This window comes from Lolium rigidum, chromosome 2, assembly GCF_022539505.1.
Source record: "Lolium rigidum isolate FL_2022 chromosome 2, APGP_CSIRO_Lrig_0.1, whole genome shotgun sequence".
Lineage (NCBI taxonomy): Eukaryota > Viridiplantae > Streptophyta > Magnoliopsida > Poales > Poaceae > Lolium > Lolium rigidum.
In genome coordinates, this window is record NC_061509.1 from 231,209,878 (window position 1) to 231,226,915 (window position 17,038).

Here is a 17,038-nt window from a genome sequence, read left to right on the forward strand (position 1 = left end):
TGTGTTATTTTGCTACAGTACTTTATTTTTATTTTTGTGTCTTGGAAGTTGTTTACTACTGTAGCAACCTCTCCTTATCTTAGTTTTGAGTTTTGTTGTGCCAAGTTAAGCCGTTGATAGAAAAGTAAGTACTAGATTTGGATTACTGCGCAGTTCCAGATTTCTTTGCTGTCACGAATCTGAGCCCACTGCCCTGCAGGAAGCTCAGAAAATTATGCCAATTTACGTGCATGATCCTCAGATATGTACGCAACTTTCATTCAATTTGAGCATTTTCATTTGAGCAAGTCTGGTGCCATTTTAAAATTCGTCAATACGAACTGTTCTGTTTTGACAGATTCTGCCTTTTATTTCGCATTGCCTCTTTCGCTATGTTGGATGAATTTCTTTGATCCACTAATGTCCAGTAGCATTATGCAATGTCCAGAAGTGTTAAGAATGATTGTGTCACCTCTGAATATGTCAATTTATATTGTGCAACTAACCCTCTAATGAGTTGTTTCGAGTTTGGTGTGGAGGAAGTTTTCAAGGATCAAGAGAGGAGTGTGATGCAACATGATCAAGGAGAGTGAAAAGCTCTAAGCTTGGGGATGCACCCGGTGGTTCACCCCTGCATATATCAAGAAGACTCAAGCGTCTAAGCTTGGGGATGCCCAAGGCATCCCCTTCTTCATCAACAAATTATCAGGTTCCTCCCCTGAAACTACATTTTTATTCGGCCACATCTTATGTGCTTTTTCTTGGAGCGTCGTTTTGTTTTAGTTTTTGTTTTGTTTGAATAAAATGGATCCTAGCATTCACTTCATGGGAGAGATACACACTCCGCTGTAGCATATGGACAAATATGTCCTTGGTTTCTACTCATAGTATTCATGGCGAAGTTTCTCCTTCGTTAAATTGTTATATGGTTGGAATTGGAAAATGATACATGTAGTAATTGCTATAAATGTTTTGGGTAATGTGATACTTGGCAATTGTTGTGCTCATGTTTAAGCTCTTGCATCATATGCTTTGCACCCATTAATGAAGAAATACATAGAGCATGCTAAAATTTGGTTTGCATATTTGGTTTCTCTAAGGTCTAGATAATTTCTAGTTTTGAGTTTGAACAACAAGGAAGACGGTATAGAGTATTATAATGCTTTCAATATGTCTTTTATGTGAGTTTTGCTGTACTAGTTCATCCTTGTGTTTGCCTCAAATAACCTTGCTAGCCTAAACCTTGTATCGAGAGGGAATACTTCTCATGCATCCAAAATACTTGAGCCAACCACTATGCCATTTGTGTCCACCATACCTACCTACTACATGGTATTTTCCAGCCATTCCAAAGTAAATTGCTTGAGTGCTACCTTTAAAATTCCATCATTCACCTTTGCAATATATAGCTCATGGGACAAATAGCTTAAAAACTATTGTGATATTGAATATGTAATTATGCACTTTATCTCTTATCAAGTTGCTTGTTGTGCGATAACCATGTTTACTCGGGGAACGCCATCAACTCATTGTTGAATTTCATGTGAGTTGCTATGCATGTTCGTCTTGTCTCGAAGTAAGGGCGATCTACACCGAGTTGAATGGTTTGAGCATGCATATTGTGAGAGAAGAACATTGGGCCGCTAACTAAAGCCATGTTCCATGGTGGAAGTTTCAGTTTTGGACAAACATCCTCAAATCTCTAATGAGAAAAGAATTAATTGTTGTTGAATGCTTAAAGCATTAAAAGAGGAGTCCATTATCTCGTTGTCTATGTTGTCCCGGTATGGATGTCTAAGTTGAGAATAATCAAAAGCGAGAAATCCAAATGCGAGCTTTCTCCTTAGACCTTTGTACAGGCGGCATAGAGGTACCCCTTTGTGATACTTGGTTAAAGCATATGTATTGCGGTGATAATCCGAGTAGTCCAAGCTAATTAGGACAAGGTGCGAGCACTATTAGTACACTATGCATGAGGCTTGCAACTTATAAGATATAATTTACATGATGCATATGCTTTATTACTACCGTTGACAAAATTGTTTCATGTTTTCAAAATCAAAGCTCTAGCACAAATATAGCAATCGATGCTTTTCCTCTATGAGGACCATTCTTTTACTTTCAATGTTGAGTCGGTTCACCTATTTCTCTCCACCTCAAGAAGCAAACACTTGTGTGAACTGTGCATTGATTCTTACATACTTGCTTATTGCACTTATTATGTTACTCTATGTTGACAATATCCATGAGATATACATGTTACAAGTTGAAAGCAACCGCTGAAACTTAATCTTCTTTTGTGTTGCTTCAATACCTTTACTTTGAATTATTGCTTTATGAGTTAACTCTTATGCAAGACTTATTGATGCTTGTCTTGAAATGCTATTCATGAAAAGTCTTTGCTTTATGATTCACTTGTTTACTCATGTCATACACATTGTTTTGATCGCTGCATTCACTACATATGCTTTACAAATAGTATGATCAAGTTTATGATGGCATGTCACTCCGGAAATTATCTTTGTTATCGTTTTACTCGCTCGGGACGAGCGAGAACTAAGCTTGGGGATGCTGATACGTCTCCAACGTATCGATAATTTCTTGTGTTCCATGCCACATTATTGATGTTATCTACATGTTTTATGCACACTTTATGTCATATTCGTGCATTTTCCGGAACTAACCTATTAACAAGATGCCGAAGTGCCGTTGTCGTTTTCTGCTGTTTTTGGTTTCGGAAATCCTAGTAAAGAAATATTCTCGGAATTGGACGAAATAAAAGCCCGGAGGCCTATTTTCTCACGAAGCTTCCGTAAGTCCGAAGGAGAGACGAAGAGGGGCCACGGGGCGCCAAACCCTAGGGCGGCGCGGCCCCCCTTGGCCGCGCCGGCCTGTGGTGTGGGCCCCCGTGCCGCCTCTTGACCTGCCCTTCCGCCTACAAATAGCCTCCGTGACGAAACCCCCAGCACCGAGAGCCACGATACGGAAAACATTACCGAGACGCCGTCGCCGCCGATCCCATCTCGGGGATCCCGGAGATCGCCTCCGGCACCCTGCCGGAGAGGGGAATCATCTCCCGGAGGACTCTACACCGCCATGGTCGCCTCCGGAGTGATGAGTGAGTAGTCTACCCCTGGACTATGGGTCCATAGCAGTAGCTAGATGGTTGTCTTCTCCCCATTGTGCTATCATTGTCGGATCTTGTGAGCTGCCTATCATGATCAAGATCATCTATATGTAATTCTATATGTTGCGTTTGTTGGGATCCGATGAATAGAGAATACTTGTTATGTTGATTATCAAAGTTATGCTTATGTGTTGTTTATGATCTTGCATGCTCTCCGTTATTAGTAGATGCTCCGGCCAAGTAGATGCTTTTAACTCCAAGAGGGAGTACTTATGCTCGATAGTGGGTTCATGCCCGCATTGACACTCGGGACAAGTGACGTAAAGTTCTAAGGTTGTGTTGTGTCTGTTGCCACTAGGGATAAAACATTGATGCTATGTCTAAGGATGTAGTTGTTGATTACATTACGCACCATACTTAATGCAATTGTCTCGTTGCTTTGCAACTTAATACTGGAGGGGGTTCGGATGATAACCCGAAGGTGGACTTTTTAGGCATAGATGCAGCTTGGATGGCGGTCTATGTACTTTGTCGTAATGCCCAATTAAATCTCACTATACTCATCATGATATGTATGTGCATTGTCATGCTCTCTTTATTTGTCAATTGCCCAACCGTAATTTGTTCACCCAACATGCTCGTTCGTCTTATGGGAGAGACACCTCTAGTGAACTCGTGGACCCCGGTCCAATTCTCTTTACTGAAATACAATCTACTCGCAATACTTGTTCTACTGTTTTCTCTGCAAACAATCATATTCCACACAATACGGTTAATCCTTTGTTACAAGCAAGCCGGTGAGATTGACAACCTCACCGTTTCGTTGGGGCAAAGTAGTTTGGTTGTGTTGTGCAGGTTCCACGTTGGCGCCGGAATCTCTCGGTGTTGCGCCGCACTACATCTCGCCGCCATCAACCTTCAACGTGCTTCTTGGCTCCTCCTGGTTCGATAAACCTTGGTTTCTTTCTGAGGGAAAACTTGCTGCTGTGCTCATCATACCTTCCTCTTGGGGTTGCCCAACGAACGTGTGAAATACACGCCATCAGGGCGCAAGCGCTTCGACAGCGGCTCGGCCCCTTGCTTGGAAGGCTCCGCCTCGCCCTCCGGACGCGAGGTCGCCTCCTCCTCAACCGCGCCCTGGGACGAGGACCCGACATTCCTCTTCGTCCCGCGCGGGAGTCTGATGAAGTCTCGCGCCTCGGAGTCCGACTCGGTGCACTCCTCCTCATCATCGACCTCCTCCTCTTCACCTTCGGTCATTTCTGGTGGTTCCTTCCCGGCAAGGGGGGGAAGGTGGTCGGCGATTTTCTGCCAGCGCTACATTTGAATCAAGGAAACGAGTCAGAAATGAGAAAATGAGGCCAATCCATGCGGAGTCCCTATTCTAAAATGATACCCGGGGCGCCGGGGTTTCTTCGCAGTAAGGCTGCGAGCCGTCCTCGAAGGAGGTAAAAGTGGCCGTGGTGACCTTGGCGAGCGCCTTCCGGTACTCGCCCTCGTCCCACTCAGTCGCTGTCGACCGGGTGCAGTCGTTTTGCCCCCGGTACTCCCACATGGGGTGAGCTCGGCACCGCAGGGGGATCAGCCGCCGACCAAGCCAGCAGTTGTACATATCGACCGCCGTCAGGCCACTATCCTTCAGCGCCTGGATCGCTTGGCGCATCTCATTTACCACCTCCTCCTGCTCGCGCGGTAGCGACCGGACATTAAGGCGCCGCGGGACGCTTGGCTCGGGGCTGTACTGAGGAATGCAGACCTCGCCGGGAGGAGTGTATTCCTTGGCGTAAAACCAGAAGCGGCGCCACGATGGATCGCGCCTTCTTGGGAAGCGCCATGTCGATGAAGCTCTCCCCGGACTTCACCTGGAAGGTGATCCCGCCGTTCGGGATGAGGGCTTCGCTGTTCTTGCTGGCCCGAGTCGCCCGCCCATGGAAGATGGACACCCATAGCGGGAAGTATGGCGGACAGCCCAAGTAGCATTCGCACAACGCCACGAACAGAGAAATCTGCTGGACGCTGTGCGGCCCGAGGTCGGAGACCTTGATGCTGTAGAAGGCCAGCAGCTGCCGGAGGAAATCGGAAGTGGGGAGAGCGAACCCGCGATCAAGGAAGCTCAGGAAGAGCACGAATTCCCCAGGCCGCGGGAGGGGCTCCACCTCGTTCGCCGGCGGAACCCGCCACCGCTCCTTGTTGAACTCGGGATGACCCCGGACGCAACGTACGGGAGGAGAGACTCCCGCGTGACCTTCGACTTGCCCCAGCCTTTCGTCGCCATGGATACGTGTGAAGCTTGGAATGAAGGTGAGATGGGAAGAAGATGGGAGAAGAGTGCGGAGGAATGACAAACCCTAATCCCAGGGGTGATCCTTTATACCACCCGCACTCGCCCAGATTAAGGATAAAATCTGTTCGTTAAATCATCCCGGAATCGCCGCCCCGCAATCAACGGTCGAGATCCGTGCCGGTTCCGGCTGAGTAGCCGTTAAACTAGCCGTTAGCGGTCACGTCAGGCCCAACGGTCAAACAGCATGCAAGTGTTTCACGCCTCGGTCAACGTGAAATCCAGCCGTTGGCTCCTCCACGTGTCTTCATGGTAAATGCGCGCCGACTGGCCCACGACGACTGGCAGACGCCGACTGTCCTACGCCGACTGGCCCACGACGACTGGCAGACGGTTACTGTCCTACGCCGACTGTCCTACGCCGACTGGCCCACGACAACTGGCAGACGCCGACTGTCCTACGCCGACTGATTGATCAAGGCCTGGTTATTAGAGACTGGCGCCAAATCCGTAACTTTATCTTTGGGAGCCCGGAGGCGATTCAACTTGACCCATGACTGCGCCTCTCCAAGACTTGCCATAAATCTACGCTTCATCACCACCGCGCTCGGGGACTACTGATGGGGATATGCCCATAGGGGGTGGGTCGCCAGTCCCACTCGCCGTGAAGACGAAGGCCCAGGTGGACTGCCAGTCGCCCAAGCGACTGGGCCCAAAGGCGATTGGGCCGCGATCCTAAGGAGAAGATCTGTGCGACTGGATTAGAAGATTACTTGCTAGGGGGTTAACGAATCCCGGATTAATAGCAACGAATATGATTTGGAGTTATCACCATGTAACCCTAGGTCGGGGGTGTCTATATAAACCCCCGAGCTTAAACCCTAGAGGACACTGGATTTGAGATCTAATCTCTCTTTGTAAGCTCACGGCGTAGCCGCCGACTGAGCCCCCCCATTGTAATTCTCCACTGAGCAATAAGATCTAGCAGGACGTAGGCCTTTTACTCTCCGGAGGGGCTGAACCTGGGTAAAACCCTTGCGTCTCTTGCACCTCGACCCGTAGATGGCGATGTTCCCTTCCCCTCGCATCAACGAAGTGCTACCCCCTGTAGCATCTGCCGTGGCCACATCCACGACAAAAACTAAGGTAAAAGATACCCTAATCGATGATATCCGGCAAACGTTTGATAACCTAAGAAGGTTCCGGATGAAACTCAATCCAGCAAAATGTACTTTCGGTGTCCCTGCCGGCAAGCTGCTGGGGTTCCTCGTCTCAAGCCGAGGCATTGAGGTCAATCCGGTAAAGATCCGGGCAATTGAGAGAATGACAATACCGCAGGATCTGAAGGACATACAAAAGTTTACCGGGAGCTTAGCATCGCTAAGCCGGTTCATAAGCAGGTTAGGAGAAAAGGCCTTGCCGCTATATGCTTTAATGAGAAAATCCGACAAATTCGTCTGGACCCCTCAGGCGGACGCAGCGTTCAAGGAGCTGAAAACGATGTTAGCTACCGCGCCAATACTGGCTTCGCCGTTGGAAAGAGAACCAATGTTTCTATACATAGCAGCAACCAACCGGGTTGTGAGTGTTGTTGTGGTAGTGGAGAGAGAAGAGGAAGGAAAAACCATCCAGAGGTCGGTATACTACCTGAGCGAGGTGCTCTCCCTCTCAAAGCAAAACTACCCGCACTTCCAGAAAATGACCTATGGTGTGTTTATGGCCGCCACCAAGCTCAAGCACTATTTTGAAGAACATCCTATGAAGGTGGTGAGTGAAGCGCCCATCTCCGATATCATGTGCAACAAGGACGCTAGCGGCAGGATTGCGAGATGGGCAATACAGATATCACCGTATGTTCCGGTGTACGAAAGAAGAGACGCCATCAAGTCGCAAGCTTTAGCTGATTTTTTGGTCGATTGGGCGGAAATGCAATACAAGCCCCTGGATCGAAGACTCGGAATACCGGGAGATGCACTTTGATGGATCCAAGCTCAAAGAGGGTCTAGGTGCCGGTGTGGTGCTAACCTCACCAAAGGGAGATCATCTCCGATATGTTTTACAAGTGCATTTCGTGGCATCAAACAATGTCGCTGAATATGAGGCCTTGATCCATGGGCTTAAGGTCGCAAAAGAAATCGGTGCACACCGGATCATTTGCTATGGAGATTCAGACCTTGTGGTGCAGCAGTGTTCCGGGATTGGGACGCGAAAGATGCCAACATGGCCTCGTACCGGTTTCACGTGCAAAAGATTGCCGGCTTCTTCGAAGGCCGTGAATTTCACCATGTACCGCGTGCGTAAAATGAAGCTGCGGATGCTTTGTCTAAGCTAGGCTCATCCCGACAAGAAATTCCTCCCGGAATAGCCTTGGCACACTTGAGAGTACCATCAATCAAGCCAAGTCCGGAGTCGGAATCAATTTTTGTACCGGAGTCACACATTGTGCCAATGGATATCGACGAAGGAAACCCGGGGACTGTTCCGGTAAGCTCGGGGACTGTTCCGGTAAGATCGACCGCTACCGCGCCGGTACCGGAAGAAACAATGCTGGTGGATAGCATGGACATAGACGTACCGGTATTCCTGGTTCGGGAGACTCCGTCCTGGGTTAAACCTATCAAGGAATTCCTGGTCAACGGCACCTTGCCGATTGACGAAGATGAATCAAGGAGGATCCAAAGGAGGTCCAAGGCTTACACCATCATCAATGGCGAGATGTACAAGAGAAGTGTTACCGGTGTCCTCCAAAGATGTGTGGAACCGGAAGAAGGAAAGGAAATGCTCGAGGAGATTCACCGAGGAGAGTGTGGACATCACGCTTCCTCAAGGGCGCTGGTAGCAAAGGTGTTCCGGCATGGATTCTATTGGCCAACAGCTTTGGAAAATGCGGAGGATATGGTAAGAAAATGCAATGGGTGCCAGAGGTACGCCAAGCAAAATCATACCCCAGCCTCCGGCTTGAAAACAATACCATTGACTTGGCCGTTTGCAGTTTGGTGCCTAGACATGGTTGGCCCATTCAAAACAAGCAAGGGGAAACATGACCCATATCTTGGTTATGGTGGACAAATTCACCAAGTGGCTAGAAGTCAAACCCATTGCAAAGTGTGATGGGCGCACAACTGTTAAATTCTTGAAAGATGTAATTTTGCGGTATGGATACCCACATAGCATCATCACTGACAATGGCACAAATTTTGCTCAAGGTGAGTTCAAAAGGTTTTGTGAGGACAAGAATATCCGGCTGGATTTGTGCTCAGTCGCACACCCACAAGGCAATGGCCAAGTGGAAAGAACAAACGCTCTGGTGCTTTTCGGTATCAAACCCAGACTCATCGATGCGGTGGAAAAATCGCCGGGGTGTTGGCTCGATGAGCTGCCATCGTCGTCGTGGAGCATAAGAACTACTCCAAACCGGTCTACCGGGTACACTCCATTCTTCATGGTTTATGGAGCAGAAGCGGTCATACCAACCGACATTCTCCATGATTCACCAAGGGTGCAACTCTATAACGAAGAGGAGGTAAAGGAAGCTCGAGAGAACGATGTGGACTTGCTAGAAGAAGCAAGAGAGCTGGCCTTGGCAAGAACAGCCATTTACCAGCAGAACCTCAGACGCTATCACAGCCGGAAGGTTAACCCAAGAGTGTTCCGGGAAGGGGACCCGGTGCTACGCCCGGTGCAGCGCACCGAAGGCAGTGCACAAGCTTTCCCCGCCGTGGGAGGGGCCTTTCATTGTGAGCAAGGCTCTCCACAATGATGCCTACTACCTAATTGATGCACAGGAATGGAAGAAAGGAAAGGCGGACAGGTCCGGAGAGGAGACCAAGCGTCCATGGAATGTAGCTTTGTTGCGTCCTTTCTACTCTTGAAGTTGTGGAGTAAGAAGTTCCTTTTTGTACCTTATATGCTATGAATAAAAGATGTCGGAACCTCGAATGAATCTCGGGGACTACCCCACTAAATTTGCATGTAACTTGTCTATTTTTTCAGTTTACCGGTTGCTTATTGAACGTTTTTCTTTCCGGTTTAGTAGTGTGCTAAACCCTACCGGAGTCTTCGACTCTGCTGCTGTCCGCAAACCGGCTTCATGGCAAGCAAGATAAACCGGTAGGGGATAAGCACATGAACTGCGAAGAGGACGAGCGGGAAAGAACAATCCGGAAAAGTTTAACTAACCCCGGTTATACCGGTTTTTTGCAAAATTTCGAGTTATTTCTAAGTTCAAGAAGATGCTTGTTTTGGTGAAAGAACCTTGTGCTCATACGCCAAAGAACGCCCAGAGAAGGCAGGCAGAGCCAAGGCAAAAGAACCAAATATCCATCGAATTGGATGCGTAAACGATCTAGAAATCTTTGCGATGACAGATAAAAGCAAAACCATGAGCAAATGTGCTAAAGCAAACATAAGATAATTAGCACCGGTATAACATACCGGCGTAAACTGTTGTGCCACAACCAAAAGCAGATTTAGAGTTTTACATCATAAACCCCGGCATACCGGGGTAGAATTTAACAGAACATTGTTTTAAGGCACGCAGGGCCAGATAGTACGGCAAGATAAATCTTAAAGCAGGTAATCAGGCAGCAGGAGCTTCCGGAGGAGCGTCGCCAGCATCAGCATCGTCTAGAGGCTCCTCCTCGGCTTCATCCTCTTCCTCATCAAGATAATCTTGAACGTCAGGAGGGGGAGGGATGAAGGTGCGCATGTCGGCGTACTCCGCGATATGGTACGCACGATCCTGCCGCTTAGCGGTGAGAATCGGGTCCAAATCGGTTTCCGCGCCTTCGCGCACTCCGGTGAGGGCACCCAGGTCGAGCTCGGGGTACCAGGAACAAGCAACGCGGAGGGCAGAATCTGCTCCAGCGCGGGCAGCAGAGCACTGCCACTCACGGATCCTCCTGCCGGCGCCCTTGAGACGGTCGCTGATAAGGGAGAAAGTGTCCGGCACCTCCTCGCCAGGCCAAAGGCTCCTGAAGACCTGGGTAGCTACATCAGGAATATCAGACAGATTGCGGTCTATGGCGCGCATGTGAGACACCCGCGCGTTGAGCGCGACCAGATGGTCATTGGGCGTCCATGGCGCGGCAAGATTCGCTTGGCCCTGGGCAGTGCGGCGCGCGTCAACCTTCTTGACAGCATACTGCTGAGAATCCGGAAAGAGGCCTGCGCAAAGAAAGAAGAAGGCTAAGGAAAGGAATCCGGAAGAAAAAGAGACCGGAAGAAAAGATAGCGAAAAGAAAATGGGAACGGAGGAAAAAAGGCTCGTATGCAGTAGTCAAAGTATATAAAAGAAAAGAACTCACGGTAGGCAAGTGCATCAGTTTGCAGGATTAGCTGGTTGCACTCTTTGTGCTCCTCCTCCAGCCGCGCGGCTTTCTCCTCAGCACCCTTCCGGGCCTTGGCCAGCTCCTCCAGCTCCGCCCGCAGTACCACGTTGGCATTATCGGCGTCCTCCGTAGCCTCGTCCATCTTGGCCGCCGCATCGCCTCAGCGGCTTCGAGGGCCTTGGCATGGTCAAGCCCCAGCTGAATGAGCTGGGACTTGAGCTCCTGGTAGCTGGTCTTGTGGGCGCTCAGCTCCTCCCGATGCTGCCGGATGAGCTGGTCCTTCTCCTCTGCAACGCGGAAAAGGAAATATTAACAAGATTATGCTAATAAATATGAAAAGGAAACTGAGGTAACAGGAGAAAGGAGAAAAGTTATACGTTGGGCGGTGGCGAGCTGCTCCTTGAGAGCGTTAATGGAAGCTTCCGGGATCACTGTGCTGTAAACCGTGACCGTTAGGAGGAAAAAGGTTTCCGGTATGAAATATGCCGGCAGAACAAAAATTTACCTTGGCACTTGTCGTGTGCCTCAGCGAGCTCCCGATGCTCCCATAAGAGCTCCTCAAAGAGGGCCTTCCGAGCGTCGACCGTGAGCTGTTCGTAAAGAAGAAATGAGTTAAGTTTTGCGCTAAGAACAAAGTTCTTAACCCGAAACTCGGGACCGGCGCGATGCCGGTTTTGCGCGTTTCTAAGATGAGTTTTGCGCTAAGAACAAAGTTCTTAACCCGAAACTCGGGATCGGCAATGCCGGTTTTGCGCGTTTCTAAGATGAGTTTTGCGCTAAGAACAAAGTTCTTAACCCGAAACTCGGGATCGGCAAGTGCCGGTTTTGCGCGTTTCTAAGATGAGTTTTGCGCTAAGAACAAAGTTCTTAACCCGAAACTCGGGGACTGACAGTGCCGGTTTTGCGCGTTTCTAAGATGAGTTTTGCGCTAAGAACAAAGTTCTTAACCCGAAACTCGGGGACTGGCAGTGCCGGTTTTGCGCGTTTCTAAGATAAGTTTTGCGCTAAGAACAAGGTTCTTAACCCGAAACTCGGGGACTGGCAGTGCCGGTTTTGCGCGTTTCTAAGATAAGTTTTGCGCTAAGAACAAGGTTCTTAACCCGAAACTCGGGGACTGGCAGTGTCGGCTTTGCGCTAAGTTTTTAAGTTAAGTTTTGCGCTAAGAACAAAGTTCTTAACCCGAAACTCGGGGACTGGCAGTGCCGGCTTTGCGCTAAGTTTTTAAGTTAAGTCTTGCGCGAAGAACAAAGTTCTTAACCCGAAACTCGGGGACTGGCAGTGCCGGTTTGGCGCTAAGTTTTTAAGTTAAGTCTTGCGCGAAGAACAAAGTTCTTAACCCGAAACTTGGGGACTGGCAGTGCCGGTTTGGCGCTAAGTTTTTAAGTTAAGTTTTGCGCTAAGAACAAGGTTCTTAACCCTAAACTCGGGGACTGGCAGTGCCGGTTTTGCGCTAAGATTTTAAGTTAAGTTTTGCGCTAAAAGCTGCGCTCTCACCACAAAACTCGGGGACTGGGAAGATAGACCAGAGAGAAACCGGCATGAAACTAAAGAAAAGATAGAACAAATCCGGAAGCAAGGAAACCGGTAGCAATTGAGAAAAGTTAGAAAAACGTACCATCAAGTTGTTCGTGGCATCATACCACGCGCTGTCGAGCTCTTTCACGGCGCCGCGGAGCCGCATGAAGTGCTCCTCGGACGACCGGTCCCCAACCGGATCGGTGCCGGCAGCTCTGTCCTTGCCCGAGCCGCGGGTCGCCGGAGTCATGTCCGCGGCGTTCCACTTCTGGGCGTAGGGCAGGAGATGCCCCGAGTCCCGGCCTCGGCGTTGAAACTCGCAATACGGCCAAGAAGACCGGTGGCCTTCGTGGCGGTATCCCCGGCGGCCTTGGAGACATGCAGCACCGCGAGGCCGCCGGCCGGCGAAGGGGCACTAGAGGCCGTCGCCTTCCCCTTGATAAGCTTGGAGGTCTTGGGCGGCGGCGCGGTAGGAGCGGCCCCGAGAGGTTTGGCGCGAGGAGCACCCGGTGGCGGCATGAGGATGGTTCGTGGAGATCGGGGAGCGCCGGGCGCGTCACCCGGTTTGGAACCTTCCGGCGCGGAAGATTCCGGCGCGGAAGTTGTCGTCTTTTCAAGGACGGGAGGAGCCGGAGGCTCCGCCCGCCCGGCAGCTTCTTCTCCGGCGCCGATGTTGCCGGCGCCGTATCCCGGTTCTCTCGGAGGGAAGGAAGGATCCTCCTCCGTGCGGTGATCTGATGATGAAGGGGCCGCACGCCCCGAATTTGTTGTGCCCCCCGAAAGGGAGGCAGAGGTGTTGCCGGCACCAGATGGTGCCGGGCTTGAGCGAGGAGGAGGGGTTGAAGTCCTTGCAGAATCTTCAGAGCCCGATGGCCTTGGGCCAAGCTTGAGCGCTGGGCTGAGAAAAAGAAAGAAAGACAGTTAGAAAAGAGCAACCGGAAAAAGAACTTGGCAAAAAAGAGGCAAGCCGGAAGATGAAAAACTTACCCGGAAGAAGTTGGCATCGCCTTGCGCCCGTAGCGACGCATGCCCACTTGCTTCTCCCCCACGGGCTCGGTCCGGAAGCGCTTGGAGGGGGGGGGGCCTGGCTGCCACCGGCATCAGATGCCGGCTGTTTGTTCTTTTGGCCCTGGGCCATGAGTTTGTCCACAAACTCAGAGCCCGCCTCGGCGCGCAGGGGCGGCACGCGCTCATGGATCTATGGATTGAATATGGCTAAGAAGCAAGTTGTAGGAAAGCGATAACGGAAAAGTAAAAGAAACCGGAAAAGAAAATACCTCAAGCATGGTCAAGTCATCGGAGGACCCGGTTGGCTCCGGCGGAGTCCGGCCAAGGTGCGCAGCCGGGTCCTCGCCCATCTTCGCATCCTTCCAAAAAATGTAGGGATCTGGGTCGAAGGAGTCAAGGGCGCGTTTCTGGCAAGGTCCTCGCCGCTCTGCTTCAATGAGGGGGAAGCGGTCCTTGGCCTGAAACATTAAAAAAGAAGATTAGCAAGAGCAAAAAGCTACCGGCCAAGAACAACCCCAATCGCATAATCCCTTACTTCTTGGGTCGGAGGGTTAGTAGTGCTGAGGGGGAGGAGGCCCCATTCCCAGTCAAATGGCATAGCAGTTTGGCAAATCTGCTTAGCCTTGCGAACAACGTCCTTCTTGCTAAGCGGACGGCCTGTGATCTTGGTAGGATCGCCTGGGCCATACATCTCGCTCATCCTATGTGCGCGGCGCTTTAAAGGAAGCACCCGGCGTGAAATAAAGGTGCGGATGATATCATCCGAGCAGATGTTGGTCTCCTTCTTCAAAGAGGCCAAGAAGCGTACCACCCGGTTGGTTTCGGCATGATCCGTCTTCGGGTTGTAGCTCCAGTTGGTTTTGCTGGGAGGCCTCGCTTGATAAGGAGGAAGATCAATAAGATCGGCACGGCCGCTGTTCTTCACATAGAAAAAGGTTCCTTGCCAGACGCGGCAGGATTCGAGGCCGGCAAATTTAAGGAAAGGGCTCCCCTGGCGAGAGCCAACGATACAAGATCCGCATTCCACGGGCGGCTTGGGCTTAGGGATCTCCTTGCCCTGAACGGAGTTGATCCGCAAGCAAAGAAACGGGCAAACGTCTCACGAGTGGGACGAATGCCGATATAGGCCTCCATGAAGGTGGCATAGCAAGAAAGGTAGAAGATGGCGTTGCCGGGGAGATGGTGAGGTTGGAGTTCGTAGAAATCTAAAAACTCCCGGAAAAAAGGGGAGGCAGGAAGGCCGAAGCCACGCTCAAAGTGAGCAAGAAAAACAACATATTCATCGGGCTCAGGGTCCGGTTCGATTTCGTCGTCAGGAATCTGGCAAGAGACTCCTTCCGGAATCCTTCGGGACCGGTATAACCAGTCAATCTCGAATTCGGTGACACTGGAGCCCATCCAGGCCCCGCGGGTGATTGGGGAAGGTTCTGCGCCAGATGATTGGCTGGAGCTACTAGAGGCTTGGCCAGAGCCACTCTCTTCTTGGCTACCGGAAGCTTGGCTAAAGCTACCGGATTCTAGATGGCCACCGGATTCTTGATGGCTACCGGATCCCCGCGGGTTGCCGGAATCGGTCTCCATCGGATCTGGAGCGGTGGACTCACCGGGAGATTGATTACGGTGTCTAACAGAAAGGGAAGAAGAAGATGCGGAGGAAGATTCCTCGTCAGACATTAGATGGGAAGGCGAAAAAACAGAAATCCCACACTTGGACCCCGCGTGAAGATCTACGAGTAAGAAGAAAACCAAAGAAAAAGAGGAAATAAGAACACCGTAGACCCAAGATCCGAAAAGCAAGCAAATAGCGAGCAAAGCAAGATTTGTACCAACCTTGAGCGGCGCAGCCGCTGAGGAAGGTGTTCGCCGGTGGTGGAGCGGACCTGCGGTCGCCGACGAGCACCGTCGACGGCGAGGCGGAGAAGCTCGCGAAGGAGCGAGAATGCAGCGAGCGCGGTGGAGCTGCTGCAAGAGATTCCCACACAGCAAGGTCCGGCGGAAGCACGGCGTGAGTTCGCCGGGCGCCGGAACTGGAGCAAGCAACGGCGGACGGAGAGCGGCGGAAGCACAAAGGCGAGGAGCACTGTGCGCGAAAGATGAGGAATGCGAAGAAGAGGAAGAAGAAGGAGCAGTTGTGCTTATAAAGGATAGTGAGGATGGGCTGAAAACCGCTGGGCCGCGGCGGTTCGCCTCGCGGGCCGCGACGGTTCGCGCCACGGGCCGCCACGTGGCGAAGAGGTACACGCGAAAAAAGAGGAGGCCACACGGAGGCGCATACGGGATCCAAAACGGCTAGTGGGATCCGCAGTGGTGCATTAAATGGGCGCGCGGGAGTCGAAGCGAAGTGACAACTGACACTGGCGTGACAGTTAACAGTGCGCATGTCACTGACAGGCGCGGGGCCCAAAATATTCTCGACACCGCCGAGGAAGTATTTAATGACCATAGATGCCGGAGGATAAGACACCGGATAATACCTTAAGGAGAAGAGATAGCGATGATCTGGGCAAAGATGCCGGATCCAAGCCTAAGGCCGGATAGATTAAACCGGTATCCTAAAAAGAACTCGGCATGGTCTGTTGGATAGGATCCGCCAGACTATACCAGCTTCGGGGACTAATGTTGGGGGGATGACCCCCGGTATGCCAAAGGCGTGCCAAACCGGATGGTTTGAGCCATCAAGATACCGGTTTGATGTTCGTACCGGAACTTAAAGATAAGAACTTAGCTAAGAGGAGCTAAGTTCTTATCCCCAAGAGGGGTATGCCGGAACCAGGTAAGAAGATACCGGGTTACCGGAAGAACGAGCAGGTCGGCAGGACTGGTCAAAGATTCTCTCCAGAGCTAGAAGACAAAGATGAGCTAAGCAAAGTAACATTAGACGAAGGGCTGACGATAAAGAGAAGGATGACGGTCAAAGAAGCCGGAGGACGTCAGCATCTCTGATTAAAGAGGACTCCGGTGTCTTCTATGATTAAAATAGCTTTGTAAAGTAGTTTGTCTAGTCAAAGATGCCATTAGGGTTTCTTGCCCTGTAAGCCACCTCTCCCCTATATAAGGAGAGGGGGTCGCCCTTTTTATAGAGACGCGCGCATGAACACCGAAGAACTTGTACTGAGAAACTTGTAGCCTGTTGAGATCAATAAAGATGATGATCTAGAGCGAGTTCTTCCTTATGTCTTTCTTCTTCAACCTCTAGCCTTGGCTAAGTTCTTGAGGAAACCATCCGGAAGTTCATCCCATCTAATCACAAACCCTCCCCCGAATCCTCTTGCGTCCATTCGGCCCCAACTTAAGCCATCCTATGGCATCTGTCCGTTCACCACGACGACAGACGCACATCATCCAACAGATTTCTTTATTCGTGGCACTGTGTGAGTGCCACCTCTGTTGCCCCCCGTATTTTCCGCTGTGGCTATCATACTTCCATGTCCGAGGGACGCGCAGGAGCAAGAGCGATCCGTCACTGGTGGCGGTCGGCTGGATCACCTTCCAGGTGAAGCCCGATGAGTTCTTCATCGACATGACGCTTCCCAAGAAGGCGTAGAGCCAGTGGCATACGTATTGGTCCTACGCCAAGGAGACGACACCGAAGGTGAAGTCATCATCGCCCAATACACCACTTAGCCGAGTAAGCCTCGGCGATTAAATGTGCAGTCGCTGCCTCAAGAGGAGGAAAAGGTGGTGAGGGAGCTGCTCGCCCGATAACCTATCATGCAGTTGGGCACCAATTCCTGATATTCTATTAGGCCAGACAAAACTGCATGTTAACTCCATATTCTTGTTTGCAATATCACACAC